Source organism: Phascolarctos cinereus, unplaced genomic scaffold (assembly GCF_003287225.1).
Source record: "Phascolarctos cinereus isolate Bilbo 61053 unplaced genomic scaffold, phaCin_HiC Scaffold_2;HRSCAF=192, whole genome shotgun sequence".
Classification (NCBI taxonomy): domain Eukaryota; kingdom Metazoa; phylum Chordata; class Mammalia; order Diprotodontia; family Phascolarctidae; genus Phascolarctos; species Phascolarctos cinereus.
In genome coordinates, this window is record NW_027555625.1 from 325635570 (window position 1) to 325658701 (window position 23132).

General features: G+C 46.5%; 1 protein-coding gene across 33 annotated transcripts in view; it reads right to left on the reverse strand.

Annotated features, from left to right (window-relative positions):
* The window catches only part of EPB41L1 (erythrocyte membrane protein band 4.1 like 1), a 107159-nt gene extending 90343 nt beyond the window's left edge, over positions 1–16816 (reverse strand). For 12 of the 33 annotated variants that reach the window (XM_020998663.2, XM_078150250.1, XM_078150244.1 and 9 more), the window contains exon 1: positions 16167–16308. The gene's annotated coding sequence lies outside the window, so the exon portion shown is untranslated. Of the gene's footprint in view, positions 1–2021; positions 2066–16166; positions 16309–16564 lie in introns of those variants that run through there. The other 21 variants (XM_020998677.2, XM_078150249.1, XM_020998672.2 and 18 more) reach the window with 5 other exon arrangements.
* Positions 16817–23132: the final 6316 nt, after the last annotated feature.

Here is a 23132-nt window from a genome sequence, read left to right on the forward strand (position 1 = left end):
TCATTCTGATGGGGAGGAATGCAACCTCACAGGATCACATAACTAAAGTTTGAGTTTATTGAGCAGGGGCATAACAGAGTCAGACTTTCCCTTAGGGAAAATTACTTTGGCACCGCGTAAGGATGGACTAGAGAGGGGAGAGATTGAAGGTAAGGAGATCAGTTATGGGGCTATTATAATAGTCCAGTGATAGCAGGAATTAGGGCGGTGTCTATGGACTAGAGATAAGAGGGTGTGTTCAGGGGATGTTGTGGAGGTAGAAACAAGATATGGTAACTGATTGAATACATAGGGTAAGAAAGAAGAATTGAGGAGGACACTGAGGTTTTGAACCTGGGTAACCAGAAAGATGATGGTACTCTTGATAAAAGGGAGGAGAAATGAAATCTCACAGGGAGAGGGCGATGTCAAAGCCCAGTTTCGCCAGCTTCTCAACCAGGAAGACTGAGAGGCCTCAAAGAGCCCTAGTTCTGTGTCTACCACACACACACACACACACACACACACACACACACACACACACGCAGAGCTGTTAGGCATGGGGCTTGCCCCTGAACAGTAAGGCTTTTCTCAGCTTCAGAGTTTCCACTCACACAGGCCTGATAACTTCCCTAAGCAGCATGAGATCTAGATTCTAGTGAGATGCTTCTGGCCGCAAGTCCTTAAAATCACAGAATCTCAGAGCTGGGAGGCTCCTGGAGACTGTCTAGCCTTACATTTTGACAGAGGAAGAGAAGGAGGCCCAAAACAGGGGAAGGATTTGCCCAAGGCCACACAAGGAATCAGTGTCATTGTGAAAAGAGTGTTAGGGAACTGGAAGCAGAAGTAGATGACCCCTGATTCAGAAACAGCCGAACAAACTATGGTACTTGAATGTGGTGGAATATGACTGTGCTGTAAGAAATGAAGAACAGGATGAGCACTGAGAAGCATGGAAAGACTTATATGGACTGATGCAAACTGAAGTAAACAGAGCCAAGAAAACAACAGACACAAAGGCCACAACCATGCAGATTGAACCACCACAAAACAACTGAAACAAAACAACAATAAATAAATAAATAAATAAATAAATGTATATATATACATATATATATATATGAATTATATTATAAAGGCCAATCTTTACCCCAAAGAAGACATGAGAAGACAAGTATGCTTTTTAAAGGTGGGGAGGGAATTTACAGGCATGGAACCATGCAACCCTGTCCAGTTTTTTAAGATGTGTTGAGTGAGACAGCTAGGTAGTGCAGTGGATAGAGCACTGGACCTGGAGTAAGGAGGATCTGAGTTTAAATTGAGCCTCAGACATTTACTAGCTGTGTGACCCTGGGCAAGTCACTTAACCCCGATTGTCATTAAAAAAAAAGATGCATTGATCAATTTTGCTTAACTTTTTCCCTTTTCTTCCTCTTTATTAAAATAAGGGATAGCTGGGTCAGGGAAGGAAGGTAGGTGATATAAAACAAAAGATATCACTAAATTTTTTTTTCATTTGAGAACTAAATTCAGAGGAAGGGAACTTTAGTAGTTCTATCTCTATGCATTTACTACGTGTGACCCTGGCCAAGCTACTAAATCTCTCTGTGTCCATTTGGGTTTGACCCTTGGCTCTACCACTTCCCTACTGAATGACCTGGGGCAAGTCATTGCCTTCTCTGAGCCTCAGCTACCTCATCTGTAAAGTGGGGCTAGTACTACTTAACACTACTTCTCCCACAAGCTCTTCTAAGGAAGGTGCATTAGCAGTGGCAATGTCAGGACTCAAACTGGAATCTCTTGATTCCCAGTCCAGGCTTCTTGCAACCATAGCGTTACCCTTGGAAGTCTGTTCCCAGGGACCAGGGCCTCTTGTGTCCCTATTTGGAATCTCAGAGCAAGGTGACATGAGTCAAGGTGACTCCCTAAAGCTCTCTGTCTGGGACTTGGGCTCACCTCAGGGCCCTAGGAAGAGAAAAGCACACAAGTACTGAATAGCAACAGAGAAGAGAAAGGACATCTGGGGTCCAAGCAACACTTACCCCCACTCCCAGCTCCCTGAGGGATGGGGATCTTGCTCAAGTACCTAAAGAGGTAGAACATAGGGTCAGTTCCCTGGCCCTGACGTCATCATCACCACCACCAAAACCATCATAAATAGCATTTATATTGAGCTTCAAAGTTGGCCAAGCACTTTACAGAGATCTCATTTCATGCCTGTGACAACTTTGGGAGGTAGGTGTTATTATTATCTATTTCATGCCTGGACTTGGCTTGGCTCTACCATCAACCTAATGTTCTTCATGAGCAAATCATTTTGCCTTCCTTGGCTGTAGTTTCCCAATTTGTAAATTGGCGATCATCTGTGCCTTGTGTAAGGTGGCTGAGACACAAGAGTCTGTGCTATGGAGGAGGCCTGGAGCTTCTAGTCCACATAATTCCATTCAAGCATTCCAAACACCCATTTATTAAGCTCGTACTCTGTGTAAAGCTGCAGGCCAAGGTCTGAGATGATAATGCTTCATAGCTGAAAGGTCTTAGACACCCAAGTTCTCTACTGATTCTCTATAATAACCCTGCCAAGAAGGCAGGACAGGTTTCATTCATTGTCTCCACATCTTCTTTCCTCAGGAAAAAGGCCTGGAGAGCCAGGATTTGCCCAAGATCACCAAGCAAGTTCTAGGCTGCAGAACCAGGACTCAAGTGGATGTCTGCTGATGGCAGGTACTCTTGCCAAGCTGCCCAGAGATATGTCCCAGAATATCTTATAGATGAGGAAACTGAGGTCCAGTGAGTAACCTGCCCCAGAAGGCATAGTAAGTTTGGATTAGAGCCACCACTAGGATCAGATCTCCTGAAGAGAAGTCTGGGGCTCTACCTACCTCCAGAGGCTTATTTTGTGAATCTGAAGACTGGCAGTGGAGTGGAATACATCCAGGCTCCTGGATGGATCTAACAGAAGGAGAAACTCTTATAATCTCATAGAAGGGAGAGACCTCAGAGCATATCTAACTCAGCTCAAACTGATAGAGTGATCTCCTCCATCACATTTCTGACAAGGAGCCATTCAGCTTCCACTTAAATGAAATCGCACATTAGCTTGGGAGGCATCCCCTTCACGTGGCTTCTGGGACAATACTCAAACCACTACTTTTCTCCCAGAGCTGGTAGGAGGGAATAAGCATTTATTAAACAATTACTATTTTTTAAAAAAACCAATTACTATGTGCCAAGCTAAGCACTTTAATTTCATTTGATCCTTACAACAACCCTATGTGGTAAGTGACATTATCATCATTTTCTATTTGGGGAAACTGAGGCAGAGACCAGTTAAGTGACATGCCCAAGATCAGCAAGTATCTGAGGTTTGATTTGAACTCAAGTCTTCGTGACTCTAGGCCGAATGTTCTAACTACTGCACCACCTTACTGCCTTTTCTGACAAAAGAGATGTGCTGAGGGGCAGCTAGGTGGCACAGTGGATAGAGCACTGGCCCTGAAGTCAGGAGGACCTGAGTTCAAATCTGACCTCAGACCAAAACACTTGACACTTACTAGGTGTGTGACCCTGGGCAAGTCACTTAACCTAAACTGCATTAAAAAAAGAGATGTGCTGATTTTCCTTCTACTTTCTCTCTCCTCCCCTTCCTCTCCCCACTAGCCCAAATCCTCCCCCTTCCTCCAAGGTCCAGCTTAATTCCCACCCTCCCAGCTCTCCATCTTTCCACAGTACTCGGAAGACATTAGACACCTTCTCTACAGGTCTGGTTCATCTTATTTTCCCAACCACCAGGCAGGGACAGTCTCCTTCCTGTTCTCCAGGACCCAAAACAGTCAGGAACTAAGTGCTTGCTGAATAAACTGGAACTTTAGGGATGGGAGGGACTGAGGGCCCAGAGCCAATCAGTTTCCATCTCCAGTCTCTCCTAGGTCTCCAGAGGTGGTCACACAGATCCAGACTCTCCTCCAGATCTCCTGACCCTTTCTCCATCCTCTCTCCATCTCCACCAAGTAGCAAATCCTGTCACATTCCCAAAAAAATCAAATGGAAACTTAGTATGTCAGCACTCTGATCTGGAAGGCAGGGAATCTGGACACTGCTACTAGCTAGGTATCCAGAGATACCACAAATCTCCTGCCACCTCTGGACCTTAGGTTTCCTCTGAGTAAAACAAAGGGTATTGTCAAGATTGTCTCTGAGAGCCCTTCCATTTCTAACATGCCATAATCCTATGATTCAATCCCTCTAGGAAAGATCAACCTTTGATGATGTTCAATGAAGGTACCACAGATCACCAAGAGACAGCTGCTCCACAACTCAACAATATCACCCCCCCCCAATCTCTGGTTCCTGAAAGCCACAATGACTGGTAGTCACCTCTTACCCTGACCAAGCCACTGTTGAAAGAGTCAACTAGTATGTCAGAGTTGCCTTACTCAGGTTCCAAAAAAATGTGGAAAAATAATCCCTGCCCTGCTTCCCTCACCTGGCTGGGACCACTGTGTCTTTGGAAACATTACTATAATAGTAATGACATTACTGCTGGACTAGGTCAACCTTCCTAGGAAATATGGGCCCCGTTTAAGAGTGGCCTTCTAGAGATAGTTCCTTGGTTCAAAGGAGTGACTCCTCTTTCAGGTATTGTATCTAACAGGCCAGGCAGATGTTAGCTACCTAGAGAGAGATAGTCCTTGTAACCTTAGTCACCTCCATACAGCTAAGATCTCACAGAAAGGGACCCAGGCAACCAAGAAAACCCACCTTTGCCTGGTAACTCTATTTCTCCCTTCCCTACTCTCTTCACCAAAGGCCTCTTATCATCCCATCTGACAGAGCCCCAGGGACTGGCCTACAGTCTAACAGGTGGGACTGGCTCTAAGGTAGGGAGAGGAGTCAAGCAAAGAGGGACCAACCCTGGAGGGAGTAGCAGGTCAGAGCCAGATAAAACTGGAAGGCTCAAACTCTTCCCCACCCCCAGTCCAGAGCAATCTTCAATGCCAGCCTCTTTCCTTCAATGTAGTACAGTGGGGAGAGTGATAGATTTGGAACCAAAGGAGTCAGAGGACCTTAGTTTGAATCCTGACTCCTGGCTTTTTAGGCCTCAGTTTCTTCATCTATAAAATGAGGAAACTGGACTCGATGATGATAATGATAGTAATAGCCAGCATTTAAATAGCTCATTTAAGGTTTGGCAAAAACACTTAACAAATATCCCCTCTATCCTCACAAAAACCTTGAAGGGCAGGTGCTATTATTATCCCATTTTACAATTGAGGAAACTGAGGCACAGGGAGGTTAATTGACTTATGCAGGATCACAGAGCTGGTAAATGTCTAAGGCTGGATTTGACCTCAGGTCTTCCTTAGTCCAGGTCTTGAGTATTTTCCATTGTGTCATCTGGATGACCTTTAAAGTCCCTTCCAGTGCTATATCTGTAATCCTTCTCCCCGCCTTCTTTTGCCCCCAGTCCCTCTGTCCTTCACTCTCTTAAATCAAGCTTTTGTTTGGGAGAAACTCTGTCCTAGTTTTGGATTAACAATTAACTCCCTTAACTCAGACTAGTTTCTGTTACAGGTGTGGCCGGTTCCTGCTGCTGCAGAATATAAGTGTAGGGGAAAGGGGAGAAGAAGCCAAGCAGCCCCCATCCCCTTTCCTGCAGACATGGCAGATGGACACAGAACAGGCCTTCCCTCCTGGTCTAATAGATCTGAGCCCCACCTAGGCTGTCCCATGGCTGCTCAAACTGTCTAACAGACAATAGCCTAGAGACCCTTTACCGATTGGCACCTAAAACCTCCATCACCCAGTCCCACCCTATTTGCTCCTCCCACACACACACACACACACACATACACGCACACTTCTCCCTCTCCTCCAGCACCTTCGAATACTCCCAGCCTACCGCCTCCTTCCTCACTCTGTCTTAGACATTCTCCTCTCCACCTCCTTTAGGAAGACTCAGGAAGTCAATGCTGGACTTCTCAGAACAACTCCAGTCCTTAGTCTGTACCAGGTCCCTGAAGTCTCAGCCTCCCAGGGACAGCACACAGCATGACACCATCGGGGAGAAATCAGGAGACCTAAAGGAATGTGAGACTCCTGGGAAAGTTCCATTTCTGGGCTTCTGACTCCCACCCTTTGGGCAGACTAGTAAAACCTATGGACCCCTTTTCAGAATAATGTTTTTAGGTGCAAAAAATAAAATAACATAGGATTACAAATGAAACCAATTATAATGAAACAGTTATCAAAATATTCTTTAAAAAAAATACAACCACAAGCCTGCTGATCCCCGGTTAAGAACTCTTGCTTTAGATGGTCCCTAAGGTCCCTTCTATAACATTCTCATGTGCCACGATACTTCTGCCTGGTCCCTCTCCTCTCCCTTGCAATTGTGCGGTCCTTTGGGCTAGACTGGGCCATATGAAAGAAGATAGGAGCAAGCATATTTTTTGGAATGGTAAAGAACTCATAGTATAAAGAGATGGGTCAGCCTAGAAAAGCAGCTGCTGAGGGAAGGGATACCAAAAACCTTTCATTCCTCATGCCCTATCTCTGTCAGGCTCCTACTTCCTTCTTCCCACCCTCCCTGACTCCCTTCCTTCCTTGGGTCCTAACTTAGCCCAGATCCTTCTCAACTTCAGAGTACTGCTGACAGGACCCTCACTCAGGCTAGCAAAGTCAATAAGACATAAGCACAGAAAAAAGTCATCTATAACCAATTGTGTTAAGTGTACTAAAGAGAAGCCAAAGGTTTGATGTGAGGGCAAAGGGGGAGGGGGGGAAGATGTAGGAAGCTTTCATCTTTTATCCCCTGTGCACAGCAGAGGACCTGGGATATAAAGGGTCCTTAAATGTTTGGTATTTCATGGATCATAGCTCATAGAATGTAGAGTTAGAAGGTAACACGGAGACCATCCAAACCAGTTGGGGAAACTGAGGCCCAGAGAGGGAAAGTAACTTGTGGAATCCAACGGAGGAGGCAGAGGTAGTATCTAAGCTGGGATTTCAAGGATGGGGAGAATGTCAATGGGCAAATGTTGAGGGGAGGGGGTAACCTAGGTTTGGATCAGCCTATCCCAATTCCCTCTCCCCCCAATTCTTTGCTAATACCCCCTTCCCAGATAATTATTTTGTCTGGATTTTGTATTTAATTATCTGTCTTCATCTGATAGTCTCTTCTCCTCCCCTTAATCTAAGCTCCTAGAGGGCTCTTTTTCTGTCTTTGTACAAGTATCACCTAGAACAGTTTCTGGTGCCTAGGAGGCATGTATTGTTGAATTTAGGACATGTGATTGTCAGAAGACTAGGGGAGATAAGGCTAGAAAGGGAGATCGGGTCAATTTGTATATGGCTTTGAATACCATTCTAATGAATTTGAACTTTACTGCAAGGACCAAAGGGAGTTATGAATAATAGCTCACATTCCCATAAGGCCTATAAATCAATACAAAGTCATTTGCCTACAACAACTTTTATAAGATAGGTAGAATGAGAGTCATTCTCCCCATTTTAAAGATGAGGATACTGCATCTCAAAGAGTCCAAACCCAGCTCTCTTGACTCTAAGTCCATTGAGCTTTCCACTATGCCAGGCTTTCTCATTTCAAAAACCTGTTTTTGAGCAAGGAGAGTGGCAGGATCACAGAACTATACAGAGCCTTCTTAGGGGTCCCTCTTTCATGAGGGAGTAGCTACTACTGCTATATGAGGGGAAAGATAGCCAATTCAGGGAGGCCAATTTCCTTTCTCCTTATACTCCAGAGTGAAGATAACCTATCCTAGTAATCCTCCAACTTGGACCTGCTTAGAGGATCTCAAAGCACTCCACAGACTCCACCTCTCTCCATCACTAGGGATTTTTTTTTATAGGTAGAGAGATTATTTGCCCATGTATGAGAGAGGGGAAAATGGCATTAGAGCCAAAAGCCCAAAGACTGAAGTATTGGGAAGAATCTGAGGCTGGGAGCCAGAGACCCAAATTCCTATCCAAAATCTGCCACTGACTTCCTGAGTGACTTTGAACAACTCCCTTCGCCTGGCTGGGCCTCCATTTCCCCATTCATAAAGTGAGAGGATTAGATTGAGAGGTAGGATGTAGCCCTGGAAAGAACAATGGGTCTTGAATCTAATTACAGGACCTGGGTTTGAATCCTGACTCTGCCTTTACTACCTGGGTGACCCCTGAGCAAGTCACTAAACCTCTCTGGGCCTCAGTTTCTTCCTCTGTAAAATGAAGGGGTTGGACTAGATGACCTATAAGGTCTCTTCTACCTCTAACACTATGACCCAGTGGCTGGATGTTACCATTCAGCTCTATTATATCCTTTTGGTTCATTACTTAGAAATTTAATTAAAAAACAAAAAACAACCAAGCAACCGGGATGTATTTAAGAAGGAAGTGCTTCACTAAAACTTCTCATCCCCATCCCCTCTAAGAGCTTCTTACAGTAATACCAAAAGACTTCCAATCCCTGCCCTGAGCAACCCAACCTTAAGCAACCCCACAACCAGCTCAGGCCTCCAGCCCAGACTACTTCCATCCCTCCTGATTTCTAATCCCAAAGAAAGAAAAGGAGAGAGGGGCAGTCACAAGCAGTTTTCTGTCATAAGGAAGAAGGATTAGATTTATTTTGGATGACACTTAGAGGAAAACTAAGATCAGCTTGTGAAAAGGAGTTGGGGGAGAAGGGGAGGGGAGGAAGGCGAGAGATGAGAAGAGAATGATAATTATGGGGAGGTGAATTTACTAACTCTCATTTCTGTAGCTTTCCTCCCCACAGGTTGGTGCATTGGAAAGAAAAAAAAAACACTTGCCTTTTGAATTCAGGTTCTGCTATTAGATGCTAAGGCTTTAGCAGAAGAGAGCTAAGACTGCTCCTAGCTATAAATTCTATAACGCCTCCAAAATCTACTACAAAGGTATGTAGCACAGGCATCACTTTCCCCACACTATATAGATGGGAAAACAGAGATCTAGAGAGAGCTTGGAGGCCTTAAGTTGTGTGATAATTGGCCAGGAAGTCTGAGAAGGGTCTGGAACCCCAGCTGAGGGGATCTGAATTTAAAACTGCAAGGGATCTTTAAAGATCTAGTCCAACTCATTCATTTGACTGATGAAATGGAAGCACCAAGGGAAAGGATTTGTCTAGAACTACCCAGGTGGCAGAACTAAAATTCAAACCCGGTTCCTTTGAACCCAAATCAAAGGTTCCCAACTCCCCACCCCCTGCCTCCCATCAGTGCTCAGTATGCTCCTCCTCTTATTTCAACTGGAAGAAAAAGAATGAAAATCAGAATTGTAAAAAAAAAAAAAAAAACCAGAATGAGCTACCCCAAGTGATAATGAGCTCCCTGTCACTGGAGGTCTCCAAGGAAGAGATTCCATGACCTCTTTGTCAGGAATGTTACACAGGAGCTACCTGAGAACGATGGATTCCCTTTGTGAATGCACTATGGAAAGGAAAACTGGACTGCCAGTCAAAGAACCCGGGTTTAATTCTCTGGTCTGACACTCTCTGTGTGACCTTAAGCAAGTCTTTCCAGGCCTCAGTTTCTCCACATGTAAAAAGAGAGGACTGGACTTGATGGTTCCTAAAGTCCCCTCAAGCTCTGAGTTTATGACCATATGATTACCTCTGAGGTCCCTTCTAGCCCTGAGATTCTATGACTCTAGGCTAGGGGGAGGGAGGAAAGGCAGAAGAAGGGAAGGAGGACTACTCTCATTTGAGTAACAGAACAAGATGATTTGGTCCAAACACTGACAAGACAAAATGTCTCTTCTTTCTAATTCCTTCCTGGGGCCTTGAATATTCCTGAGGCCAGGAAAAGATGGGAGGCTGGAAACAGCCTCAAAGAGATGCTCTCCTGTTTTTAAATGAAGACATTCATGAGGAGAGTTACCTCAGCTCCAATCTCCTCCCCCTCACCCCTCTTCCACCGGCCTGGCAGAGGAGGCAACTGCAGGATTGATAACACAACAACCTCCCCATTCACCAGCCAGGGTGGGAGAGGGAAGGGACAGAGGGTTCCCTTTCACCAGGGGCCCAGTCCCCTCTCCTGGCCAGGGGACCCAAAGGAAAAAGGCCAGGTACCCACACACCCAGCACCACCCCCCATCAGCCCCACAACTATTCATAGGCATTGGCTAACACCTCCTGAAAGCAGCACCAGATACTGACTGTAAACAGAGCAAGCAAAAAAAAAAACTGGCTGTGACAGTGGACCAGTAACTCCCCGTCTATGGAACCTTGGTTCCCTCTGCTGCTACATGAGAGGGCTGGACTCTACATTCTTTGAGGTCTCTTCTAGACCTGAAGTTCCGTAATTCTTTCATGCTAAAGTGTGGGGGCACAATCTCTGAGCATATTGAGAAGGTGTGGAGAGAAATGAAAGCTCAGTGAGGGTGGGAGGGAGCAGTCAGGGATGCCTTCCAGGAGGGAACTTGACTGAGGCATCTATCCTTCACAGGGGTTGGAGCTCATCTTTGACAGCAGGCACCAAGGACAGCTCAGTCTGATCCCACAAGGGCTGACATCCCTTCCACATACTGGGCTCAGTTCCGAGGCAGGGCAGACTGAGGAAACCCCAGAAGAGCCAAGCCCTTCAGAGGCTCAATTTTGAAGAATCAATCAATCAATAAGTGCTTAATGAGGCATTTACTACATGCCAGATGCGGTGTAAAGCCCCAGGGACACAATAAAAAAGCAAAAACAACCCCTGCCCTCAAGGAGCTTATATGTTGATGGGCAAAACAAGATACACAAATAAGTCTAAACAAGATACATATACAGAATATACATACATACATTTCAAGTTTGTATTCAAGGTAACCTTAGAGGGGAAAACACTAGAAGCTGGGAGGGGAGGGGCAGGGGATTGGGAAAGGCCTCCAGCCTTGGCCTAAGACCTAAAGGAAGCTTGAGATGCTGAGAGATGAGGAGGGAGAAGATTCCAGACATGTGGATAGCCAGTGCAAAGGCAAAGAGATGGGAGAGGGAGGATCTGGCATGAGGAACACCAAAGTAGTCTAGTATGGCTGGAAGGAGAGATGGTAAAATAAAAGAATACTGGAAAGACAGGAAGGGGCCAGGCTGTAAAGTGTTTTATATGCCAAAAAGAGGCGTTTATAGGGAGCCACAAGTTCATGGAATAGTAAAGGGATATAGTCAGACCTGTACTTTAGGAAAATCAGTTTGGCAGCAGTGTAGGAGAAAAACGAAGAAGGGAAAAGCTTGAGGTAGGGAGACTAGTTCCATTAGGAGGCTATTTCAATAGTCCAAGAGAGAAATGAAAGTCTGAACTAGGTAGAGGGGAATGATTCCTTCAGAGGGAATAAGAAAAGCACACAGACCAGACAGTCACAGAGAACCAAGGGTCTGGATCCAGTCTCTGGATTGTAGGATCTAAAAAGTAAAATATCAAAGCAGCTCAGAGAAGGATTAAATGCTAGGTAGCTCCCATTTCCATATCACTTTGAGGTGTACAAAGAAGGAAGACAGTATATTCTCCTCCTTTTAAAGAGGAAAAGTGACTTGCCCCAGTCAGACACCTAATGTGTGCTGAAACCAAAATAGAAACCTAGTCTTTTAACTCCAAGTCCAATGGCTGGGGGAACAGTGTCTGAAGTCTTCCAGGAAAAAGGTAGGGCTTAAATAGGCTTTGAAGGAAGGGTAGGAACGAGGAAGAGGGAAATGATAGAGTATCTTCATCTCTGTTGGAGTCTCCCCTTGCAGAAGAGATCTGGCCTGAGTCCCCGCCCCCCTCCCCATACTCTCATCCTTCCCTTCTTTTAGGCAGGCTAATTGGGCCAGACATTCAGAAACCTAAAATCACAGTTTTAGAGCTGGAAGGAACCTTAGAGGCCATCTAGTGCAACTGCCTCATTTTACAGATGAGGAAACTAAGGCTTAGCTTCTATTAAGTGACTCACCCAAGGTTCCACAGCCAGAATGTCAGAAGTGAGATTTCAACTCAGGTCTTTCTGGCTCCAAATCCAGTGCTCTGCCCATTAGACCATGCTGCCTAATTGATGGGAACTTCTTACTTGGCACTGCCCTGTCTCTCCCCTCACCTACCTCAAGGGCCAAAAAGGATCTGGATATATTACAGGCAATATATTACAGGGATTTCTGTCTTACCCTTTCCTGGGGATTAATGGAGAAAAGGGTGGCAAGCAAGTATGCCTTGAGGTAGATGAGCAGAAGGAAGGACTGGAAACCTAGCCTTGGGATCCGGCCATCAGGGCATTGGCACCCAGGGCCAATCACATGTGGGTGAGAAGGGAGACCTAGGGTGTGTGAGGGAGAGGAGAACAGCATAACCAGGAAGATGGCTGAAGGTAGTCACTGAGAAGAAAGAAAGAGGGGTGGCTTCACCCCAGGCAAACAAAAGCTGCTACAGAAGGAATCCTAAAATCAGAATGTTACAGCTCCCAAAGGCCCTTAGTGATTAGTTAGTCTACCCCTCATTTTAAAAGACATGATGCAGTGGAAAGAATCCTTAAGATGGAGTCAGAGGTCCTCAGTTTGAATCCTGACTACCATGTGACCTCAAACAAGTCAATTAACCACCCTAGACCACATTTTCCTCACCTGTAAGATGAGACGTTAGACAAGATGTTCTCTGATGCTCCTTCAGACTCTAGTCTAGAACTATGACCCTATGATCTCCTTGGGCCTTAGTTTCTTCATTTGTAAAATTGGACTAGATGACCTCTAAGGTCCCTTCCTGCTTTAAATCTAGGCTCAACTCCCAAATCCCAATCCAATGCCCTCCCAAAGGTTCTCCCAACAAAACCAGCAGATGTGTCATAGAAACAGAGACTCTACTCTCAGAGTCACACGAGTCCAACTAGTTCCTAAGCATGAATCCTCTCTACCATATCCCCAATAAGTGGTCATCCAGCCTCCATTTAAAGACATCTAGTAATGAGGCACTCCCTGCCTCCTAAGCCCCACATTTCTTGGTTGGACAGCACTGTCTTCTTATGAACAGTTGCCTTCTTATGACTTCTACCCACTGAATCTAGTTTTGCCTTTTTGAGGCTAAACAAGAACTGATCTAGTCCTTCCTCCCCATGACATCCATGACATGATACTTGAAGACAGCTATCAGGTGCCTTCTAAGTCTTCTCTTCTTCAGGCTAAACAGCCTCAGTTTCTTTAAAGCTCTTCATAGTGGCATGGGTCTGAGTCTCCTCCCTATCCTGGCTGCCTTCCTCTGGCTAAGTTCCAATCAATCCAAGTGCCTCCTTTAACATGGTCCCAGAACTGGATGTGACACTTCAGGGTAGAGGACAAAAAGACCATGACCTCCCTTGTTCAGAAAACCATGCATGTATTAGTGCAGTCCAAGATCTTTGGGCTCCTAAAAACTCCTGCTATCTTTTCCAAGGGATTTTTACCTAGCCAGACTACCTTCGTTCTCTGTATACTTGATTTTTTGAACCTAATTTAGGACTTTGCATTTATCCCTATTCAATTCCATCTTTTTAAATTATTCTAACCCAGGAGTCCTTAAAGTTTGGTGTTTTAGGTTTTTTCTTTTCGTTGTTTTTTGTCAGCAACCTAGGGAAGCCTATGGATGCCATCCTCAGAATCATGCTCTTAAATACATAAAGTAAAACACATAGGATTGTAAAGGAAGTCAATCATATTGAAATACAGTTATGAAAGTATTTAAAAAAACAAACAAGTTCACAGACCCCAGGTAAAGAACTCCTGGTCTAACCTGTCAATCTTTTTTAGACTCTTGACTCTGCTGTTTAGCAATGCCTCAGCTCTCTATCCTAACTCCCTACCATCTGCTAATCTGCAAATGTGTGTGTTATCTTTCTCTGTTCCTGTGTGGTAAGCCCAATGCTAGGAACCAATGAGAAGTCCAAGAGGTGAACAGCCTCCAGAAATCTCTCATCACACAAGACATGACCTAAGGGCTAGTTAGCAAATGTAGTTCAGATAATAGATGCTCTGAAGTGCTTACTTCTACGTGGAATGGTCAAGATTTCATGAAGCAGATAGAATTTGAGAAATGGAAAGTTTGCTTGAGACTCAGAAGGAAAACCAATTCTGCCCAGGGCCCAAGCCAAGCCACCCCAGACTCTCAGCCCACAGTAAATTTCAGGGGTCCAGGGAGAGTGAAAAGGGCCCAAATATGATTTCAGGAACTTAATAGAGGTTGAGGTAACTGAGCTATCCTGACATATACATGCCGTGATCACAACCTACACCCAGAAGTAGACCACAACTGGAAACTCACAACACATACTCCTTTGGGAAACAAAGCAATCCAGTGTCCAAACCTGGCAGATCTTTATAGACCACTGAGTCCAAACTCTCTCATCTTACAGATGGGGAAAGTAAGACTCAGAAGGGAAAAAGATTTGCTCAAGTTCAAAAATTTACTTGGTAGCAGAGCGAGGACTAGTGCCCAAATCATTATCCCCTTAACCTTTTTGTGCCTCAGTTTCTTCAACTATAAATGGACTGGACTTGGATTTGGACTTGGATGTAGATTAAATAGACTAAGGTCACTTCCAGCTCTAAATCTAGGAACCTGTTATCCTAGGAAAGCATAACATATAGGAAAGATCACCAGGCCCTGCTTAATGCTCATCCATGGAGTTTTGTTCTCTTCCTTCCAGACTACCTCCTTGTCCAGATCAACATTTAAATGGTTACAGAAGCAGACAAGTTATCACAAATACACTAGTGAACACAAGTCCTTCATCTAGAGAAGAATTCCATTCTAGCAGCCTCAAAGGCCCCAATAATGAAGGAGAAAGGAAGCTTGGGTCCTGAATTCTTCCCAGGAACCTTCCCTAACCTGACGCCAACTCAGCACAACTGTGGCCACCAAGAGGAAAAATGCCTCCCCTTACACAGACCTATACACGCAGATGTCACCCCTCTCCTTGATACTGGCACTACATACACACAAAGATCTACCATATACAGATATATACTCCTTGTCCACAAAGACACATACATACAAAGAAAGATACACCACTCTCATCCTCTTCAACGTGGAAAAGCGCAGGGAGGAGAGTCTGGGGATGGGAGGAATGGGAACACTGGCCCTTTAAGAGGGCGAGTCTCATTAGGACCAGGAAAGGTGACCGCAGCCCCAGAGCTAGAACCCGGCCCGGGGCCAAGAGCTAGAGGAGTCCCCCAACCCAAAATCCCAGTTCTTGCCCCTTCTGGGGGGAGGGGGCAACCAGTAATCACCTGCTCTGGCCGAGAGGCGGGTCCCCTCCGTGGGTGGAGCCCCCGCAGGTGTAGGGATAGGAAAGGCACTCCCCCCTTTCCCCACGCTACCCTACCCACATAAATGATTTCCCCCCGGCCGGGCAGCACCCGACCCAAAGCTTGCGCCGATAATCCCCGCCCCCGAGTATCTGCGGGGTCTCCCTGAGCGGGCTCTGCAGCCACCTCCACCAGCCCCTCCCACACAAGCCCCCAAATTCTCAAGCTGCTAAGCCCGCTAAACCTTCCCATATATACAGCCCACCTCAAACCTCCAACGCCCACCCCCACTGGAACCGTCGGCTGGGTCTCCCAGAGGGGCCCTGCGGTTGCCTACCCCAAAGCCTCCCAAAACCTCCAGGCACACACAGTTCCCAACCTCCTCCCACAGCCACCGCCCTCCCAATGCCTTCCCCAAAGCCCCCAATCTCTCAAATCCTCTACCAAACCCCAACCACCTCAGACGACCATTGCGCTTCTGAAACCTTCTAGCCTCTCCCTCCTTCCCCCTCCCCTACCACATCCCTCACACCCACAGCCCCATAACCTCCGAGCCCCCCAACCTCTCACCGATCCCCCCTCGCAACACATACACCGCCCATCGGTGCGGAGACAAAGCCACATACATACACACATACAGTCACACGGAAACACAGACACAAGCTGTCACACACAATCACAATCTCTCTCTCTCTCACACACACACACACACACACACACACACACACACCCGCTGGTTCTGAAAGAACGGGGCCCGGGCTTCGGGTGGGGGCAGCCCTCCCAATCCTGGGGTTTGGGTCCAGGCCTGTCACCCCCCCATCTCTGCGGCGCGCATCGCCCCCTCCCCCCTACTGGAGCCTGGGCCGCCCCTCGTTGTGTCTTAAGAAGGAGGGTGCAGGGAGACGCCCCGGGGGAGGCGAAGGGTGGGGGTGGGGAAGCTGACCTGTCCGCGGTCCAGCCTTGGGCTGTCCAGCGTCCGGGACAGCGACGCTCCCGCAGCGACTCGGGCCGGAGGGACCCAGGCTCCGGGGCTCCCAGCCTCGCCTGCGCTGCGCAGAAATGGCCCGCCCCGTCGGTGCGCAGCGGGCCCCCCCCCACTCCCTCTGCCCCGCCCGCCGAGCACACCCCCGGTCCCCCTCCCCCGCGGCCCCGCCCCAGACCCTCCCCCTTGAGAGCCGGGTAGACGAGCGCAGGCGCCGAGGAACTGCGGCGGCGGGGCCGGGCCCTGGCCATGAGTCAGGGGGAGGGGATGGGGCCCGTGGACCAGCTGGGGGGCTGCCTGCGCCCTTCGAGAGCTGAGGGTCCTAAGCCCTGATTCCCTAGGCGCTCCTCCTAGCTTACCTGGGCTAGGAACGCACGGCCGTCCTAGGCTTCCGGCTGCGAGATAAAGAGAGCCAGGGATTCGGCCCCAGCGGGCCCCTCCCTCCTTCTCTGCCGCGCCCCCCTTTCTCGGGGAGGGGGTATCCTGCTGGACTTGCCCCGCCCCTTCTCGAGTAAAGCCCGGGGATCCCCAGCTCTGGCTTGTGGCCGGTACTAGGTAGCTCCTTGCCCCAACGAGTTCACAGTCCGGGACCAGGCCTTCCACAAATCCATTCAAGTCTACCCTGGCAGTGGCCTGGCTCCGGGCTGTGGACCTGCCTGTGAGTTCCCAGGTCTTTCTTCTCTGGGCTCCTCCCCACATTCCCCACCACCACCATCCCCTCCACGATGTCTCCCATCCCATCCCCACGTCCCAACCTTCTTTCCTGTCACAGGCCTGGGAATTCCCCAAAGGTGCCTTCCAGTAGCATTCCAGAGGCCATTAAATCCAAACCTCTCATTTTACAGTTGGGCAAACTGAGGTCCAGAAAAGGAAAGGGGCTTTAGAAAGATCTTACAGCAAGGTGGTATTGGAGCCTGAATTAGAAGGCAGGACTCCCCAGTTTCAGCCCAGGGCTCTTTCTCCTGCATCTTATTATCTGTGTAATCTACCTGTGTGTCTGCAGATCGTGCTTATTGAGGTTTGGCTAAAGGAACTGGAGCTATTTATCAAGACAAGTGGGGTCAGCATAGCTGTCTTCAATATTTGATGGTCTGATGGTTCTTTGGGTGAAAGAGGGATTAGACCCGTTCTTCTTGTTGTGGCTTAGGAGGAGTGGGGAGAGGTTAGAAATAGGAGGAATGAGTAGAGGCTGCAGGTAGGTAGATTTCAGCTTGATCTAAAGGAAATTTTCCAAGTGACAAAAACTAGTCCAAATTGGAATGGGCTGCTTTAGGAGAAAATGGGCTTCCTCTTACAGGAAGCCTTCCAGCTGGATGATGGACACTCACTGGGATGTTGTAATAGATTCTCAGTCAAGTACAGGTTGGACTAACCTCTGAGATCCCTTCCAACTCTGAGATTCCTAGTGATTCTGGTTCATTCCACCTTGCCATGCCTCTTCCTCTGTCTTCCCTGCTTGGAACCAGTAGAATGTAAATCCCTTGAGGGCAGGAACTGTTTGTTTTCTCACCATAACCCCAATGTCTAGTTCAGTGCCTTTCTCATAGTAGATGCTTAGTAAAGGCTTATTGGATTAGGTTGACACGGGCTCCCTCTTCATCTGCAGTTACTGAAATCCTTCCTTTACTTCAAGGCCAAGTGAATCTATGGGTGCCACCTCTTCTATGAAGCCTGCCTTGAACCTCCAGGTAAAAATCGGTCTCTCTCAGCTCAAATTCCCCGAAGCACCTCTTCTTTGCATTTACCTCACTCTCTCCTTCTATCAGCAGTATCCTATAGTAGCAAAAGTATTCTGGAAGATCTGGGTTCAAATCCTGCCTCTGAAACTACCTGTATGACCTTAGACAAGACACCTAACTTAACCTACATTGGCCTTGGTTTCTTCATCTGTAAAATAAGGGATTTGGACTAGGTGGGCCTTTTAAGGACCTTTCCAATTCTAGAGCTATGATCCTATGACCTACTAACAGTTATTTGGGTATGTCTTTCCCCTTTTAGGCTAGATTAAAAGCTGCTTGAGGTGAGAAGCATCATCCTATTTATCTGTGTATTCCTGCCTTGAAAATTGATACTTCTGGTCATACCTGGGGAAGGGGGTAAGAGGCAGACTCCCCTCTTTTCCCCCTGCTTATAATAATAGTGTCTCCCTTTGGATGTTGGGATAGGCCAAAGCTGTCCAGCAGACAAAAAGAAATAGCTTTAAATGTCCCTTGATTAGAAATAAGGCAAGGGAAACTGGTTTCTAGGAGACCTCACCCAAATTAATCCCTAGCCCCTCCACCCAGTATTTGTTTCTACCCTCTGCCCTAGTCCTGAGCCTGAAAGCATAATAGAAAGAGCGAGCTTGGGTTAGTGACATACCTCCCAGGTGGTACTAAACTCATCTTAGAGGAGTGGGAAAAAATGGATTCAGAGCCAGAACTGAGTTAGGGGAAGAGAAAGACTGGACCACAGAGCTTCCTTCTTCCCTCAGAGTGGCAAAAGTTCAAACCCAAGTTGTGTGACTCCAGATCCAGCATTCTCCACCAACAGATATCCAAACTCTAGGATGGAACTCTGTGAACCCAGACAAATCACTTTCCTTCTCTGGGCCTTAGTTTCCCCATTTGTAAAATAAGAAGACTAATATATAATTTAAAGCTAGAAGAAGTTCTTAAAGATCTATTAGTCCAAACACTTCCCTCCCAATTTTATAGTGAGGAAACTGATACCCAGAGAGGTGAAACGAGTTGTCTAAAGTCACAGAGGCAGCAAATGGCAGAGCCAAGGTTTGAACCTATTCTCCTGGCTCCCAGTCCAGAATTTTTTTTCACTATATATAATCTATGAAGGCTGTCAGATGGGGAAACTGAGGCCCAGAGAGATTGCCCAAAGTTATATAGCTAGTAAGTCAGTGTCAGAACTGGAAGAGTTAGTAGGTGAGGCTCAGTATTAGAACTGCATGGGATAGATATAAAAGGGCTTAAATGACCTTAAAAGTATTTATACAGATGCAATCAGGGAGGGGGGGCAGGTCAGGAATTGGGGTGGGAATACATAATGATTATGTGAATAGCAGTGCTCACAGAGTTCCATCCTAGAGTTTGGATATCTGTTGGTGGAGAATGCTGGATTTGGAGTCACACAACTTGGGTTTGAACTTTTGCCACTCTGAGGGAAGAAGGAAGCTCTGTGGTCCAGTCTTTCTCTTCCCCTAACTCAGTTCTGGCTCTGAATCCATTTTTTCCCACTCCTCTAAGATAAGTTTAGTGCCACCTGGGAGGTATGTCATCAGATGACACTGCACCAAGGGGGAGAATTAAGCAGCAGAGAGGGGGATTTAGATTACATAGCAAAGAGAATTTCCTGACTCCTTAAAGTCTAAGCTAAGAGGACCTTTATCTGTTTCCAAAGAAGGCCGAAAACTTTGTCCAGCAGCAAAGAACTGGAAACAATGTATTTGTCCATCAGTTGGGGACTGGCTAAAGAAATTTTGTTACATTAGCAAAATGGAATATTACTGTACTATAAGAAACAATGATTATCAAGAATATAGGGAAGTGGTAGAGGACTTATATGAATGGGTGCAAAATGAAGTAAGCAAATCAGGACAACAATGACTTCAGCAATGTAAATGGAAAGAACAAGAGGGAAAAAGCAAAACTGAATGAATCTCATGTAATTATATAGTCAAGTTTGGCACCCCAGAAGAGGAAAATGTACCTCCCTTCCTTCTTTGCAGAGGTGAGAAACTATGGGTACAAAACATTATATATGCCATCTCTGTTGATAATGTTGATAGTTTTCTAGAACTGCTTCTCTTCCTTTCTCTTTAAAACAAATTCTTTGTTTTGAGAGATAGATCTCTGGGGAAGGGAGGAACCTTTCTTTCTTTCTTTTCTTCCTTTCTTTCTTTCTTTCTTTCTTTCTTTCTTTCTTTCTTTCTTTCTTTCTTTATTTATTTTTTTTAAGGGATGCTGCAGAGTCTCCCCTGGAGATGCTTCAGAAAAGCATTGAGATTGTCATGGTTTTAGGACTGGAGCCAGGTCCTTCCTGTAGCTGATACAGGCTAACTCGACTCCTTAGACAACTTCCCTCAGACCCATAGCAAGGCAAAGGTAGGCCAGTTCACCCCTCCCTGTTCAGCCAGGAGCAATACCTGTTTGGTCTTCAAAGGCCTTTTGTGAGAGCTCACGTGCCCCTGTGAACAGCCATATATCCATTACCAGTATGGAATAGCTGAGACCCTCACTGTGAGATTAACCAGTAAGTGACACAGCTGCAAGGTGAATCCGCATCATGGGACCATACATTTAGAATTGAGAGGGATCAAAGGTCAACTAGCCCACCATCACTGAGTTGTGTTGCCCTTAACTCCAAAGGCAGTACTCTTTCCAAAACGCTACCCCACCGCTATCCTTGCAGAGATGGAAGCCCAGTCCTGATATCTTCCAAGATCTTGGATCTTCCAAGACGAAGAGTTTCTATAAAAGGTTCTCTCAGGTCAGGAAAGGGGGCAGCAGCCTCCCTTGGGTGTGGGACTGAGCAGAAAAGATCTAACACAGCCCTGGCATTGTTGCTGTTTGGGTTAGGAAGGGAGCTGTGGAAAAGGGACAGTCTGTCCTGATATGCCTTCTCTATATAGGTGCTCAAGCAACATCTCCGGGGTACCTTGAGCCCTCATTTCATCTTTTTCTGGGCAGGAGAGGGGAAGAGCTGTTCTCAAATACATCATCTTGCCTACTCCTTGGTTTGACTATAGGACAGTAAAGGCCCTCCCATATCTTCCCTCTGGGCAGCCTAGGGCTCTCATTCACATTCAAGCCATCTCAGATGGAGAATGACCTGTACTGAGCAGGGGATGTGTCTCACACTCAGCCCCTTCCAGACCTGCTCCTCCTTCCCTCCACAAAGGGCCACTGTCTGGAGCCCAGACAGACATTCCTAGGAGGCCTCCCAAGGTGAATAGCAACAGGACTCGGTTTCACCACACCCCTAGGGCCACAGTCCAAGGCTGGGAATGACGCCCAGTGGTTAGAGAAGATAGCTTGGAACTACTCCTTTCTTCCCCACTCCACCCCCTGCCCCAGGCTGACCTGGATTTGAGTCCTGGCCCTCACATTTACAAGTTGTATGACTGACAAGTTCCCTTTTCTCTCTGGACCTCAGTTTCCTCATCTCTAAGGTCCTTTCCAGCTCTGACATTCTCTGGTTCCAGTCTATGGTTTTGGTCCTTGGCTTAGCCAGATGACATCCCAATCTTTAACATCAGCCTTCATAGGTTGTACAGTGGAAAAAACCCCAAAATTGGAGCCAGGAGACTGGATTCGAACCTCAGCTCTGCCACTTGCCACTTGTGTGACCTTGAGCAACTCACCATCCCTCTTTAGGCCTCAGTTTCCCCACTTATAAAATTAGGTGGTTTTGCCCAAACAATCTCCAAGAGATTGCTTGGCTCTAAATTCTATGATCCAGTAGTCCTTCCTGCTTTTGTCTTTGACCTGCTCTGTTACCTAAGGCAGGTCGAAATAGCATAAAGTCTGAGAACTAGAAGGTGCCCCAAAGGCCATCCAGACCAACCCATGTCTGAACAAGAATCTGCTCTACAACATTTTTTTTGATAAATGGTCACTAGTCTCTGCTTGAAAACCTCCAGTGACAGAGAAATCATTACCTACTGAGGCAGCCCATTTTTTAGAGAATTCTTCCCCTCTCTGCACCTCAGTTTCCTTATTTGTATAACTAGGGTTTAGCTGAAATGATCTCTAGGGTCCCTTCCAGTTCTAAATCCTGTGACCCTAAGGGATGTAACTAAACTTTGGGAGAGGAAGAGGGGAACTGACTCACATACTCAGACGGCATTGAAGGATCCTAAGACCTTTGCTAAGAGAAGGCCTCACTGAGGGAGGGAAGAAAGGAGAGAGGGGAAAATGTTCTAAAAGCTGCTTCTAAAAGGAGAAACAAGAGATTCTTCCCCCAAAGTGTGGCATTTAGGAATCCTCCAGGGCCTTTGTTTCTCCTCCCTCTCCCCTAATACTAAGCAGCATTACTGACTTCATTATGTGAGCCCCAGGAGGATTGAGAGAAGAGGAAAAAACTCAGCTCCAGAGTATGGTTATACACCAGGTCTCACTGGGCTTCTCACTGTGTGAATTTGGGTTCAGTTTCCCCATATGCAAAATGAAGGAGTTGGCCTAGATTAGGGGTTCTTAACCTGGGGTCTGTGAGCCTTATTAAATAACTGTTTGATGACTATTTCAAAAATAATTTGTTTCCTTTGTCCTCTGTATTTTATGCATTAAAAACATTATTCTGAGAAGCAGCCCATAGACTTGACCAGGCTACCCAAAGGGTCTGTGATAAAAAAGAGTTAAGAACACCTAGCCCAGACCCTCTACATGTTCCCCCAATCGTTGTGGCACTATGGTTTTCTAGGGAAAACTTTAATTTTAATAGCAACATAAGACAAAGGACTCTAGTTCTAGCCCAGCCCTCCAGTATTGATAAGTAAAGCTTCACAGTAACTTGAATGGCCCTATGCCAGTAGCCAGGAGAATGATAGGAATTGAAAGGAATTTTCTCACTCCAATCTAAATAGTAGACAGGCCTGTCACAGAGACAAACATTTTTATTGTTGTCATTCAGTTGTGTCTGATTCTTTGTGACCCCATTTGGAATTTTCTTGGCAAAGACACTGGAAGGTTTGCCATTTCCTTCTCCAGCTCATTTTATAGATGAGGACACTGAAACAAACAGGGTTAAGTGATTTGCCCAGGGCCACACAGCTAGTAAGTGTCTGAGGCTAGATTTGAACTCAGGAGATGAGTCCTCCCAGTTGCAGGCCCAGCCCTCTATCCGTAGGGGCATCTAGCTGCCCCGGGCAAGTATAAAACTGCTCCAAAGACAGACTTGATTTAAAGGTATTTTGTTGGTTGGCTGATGTAGGTG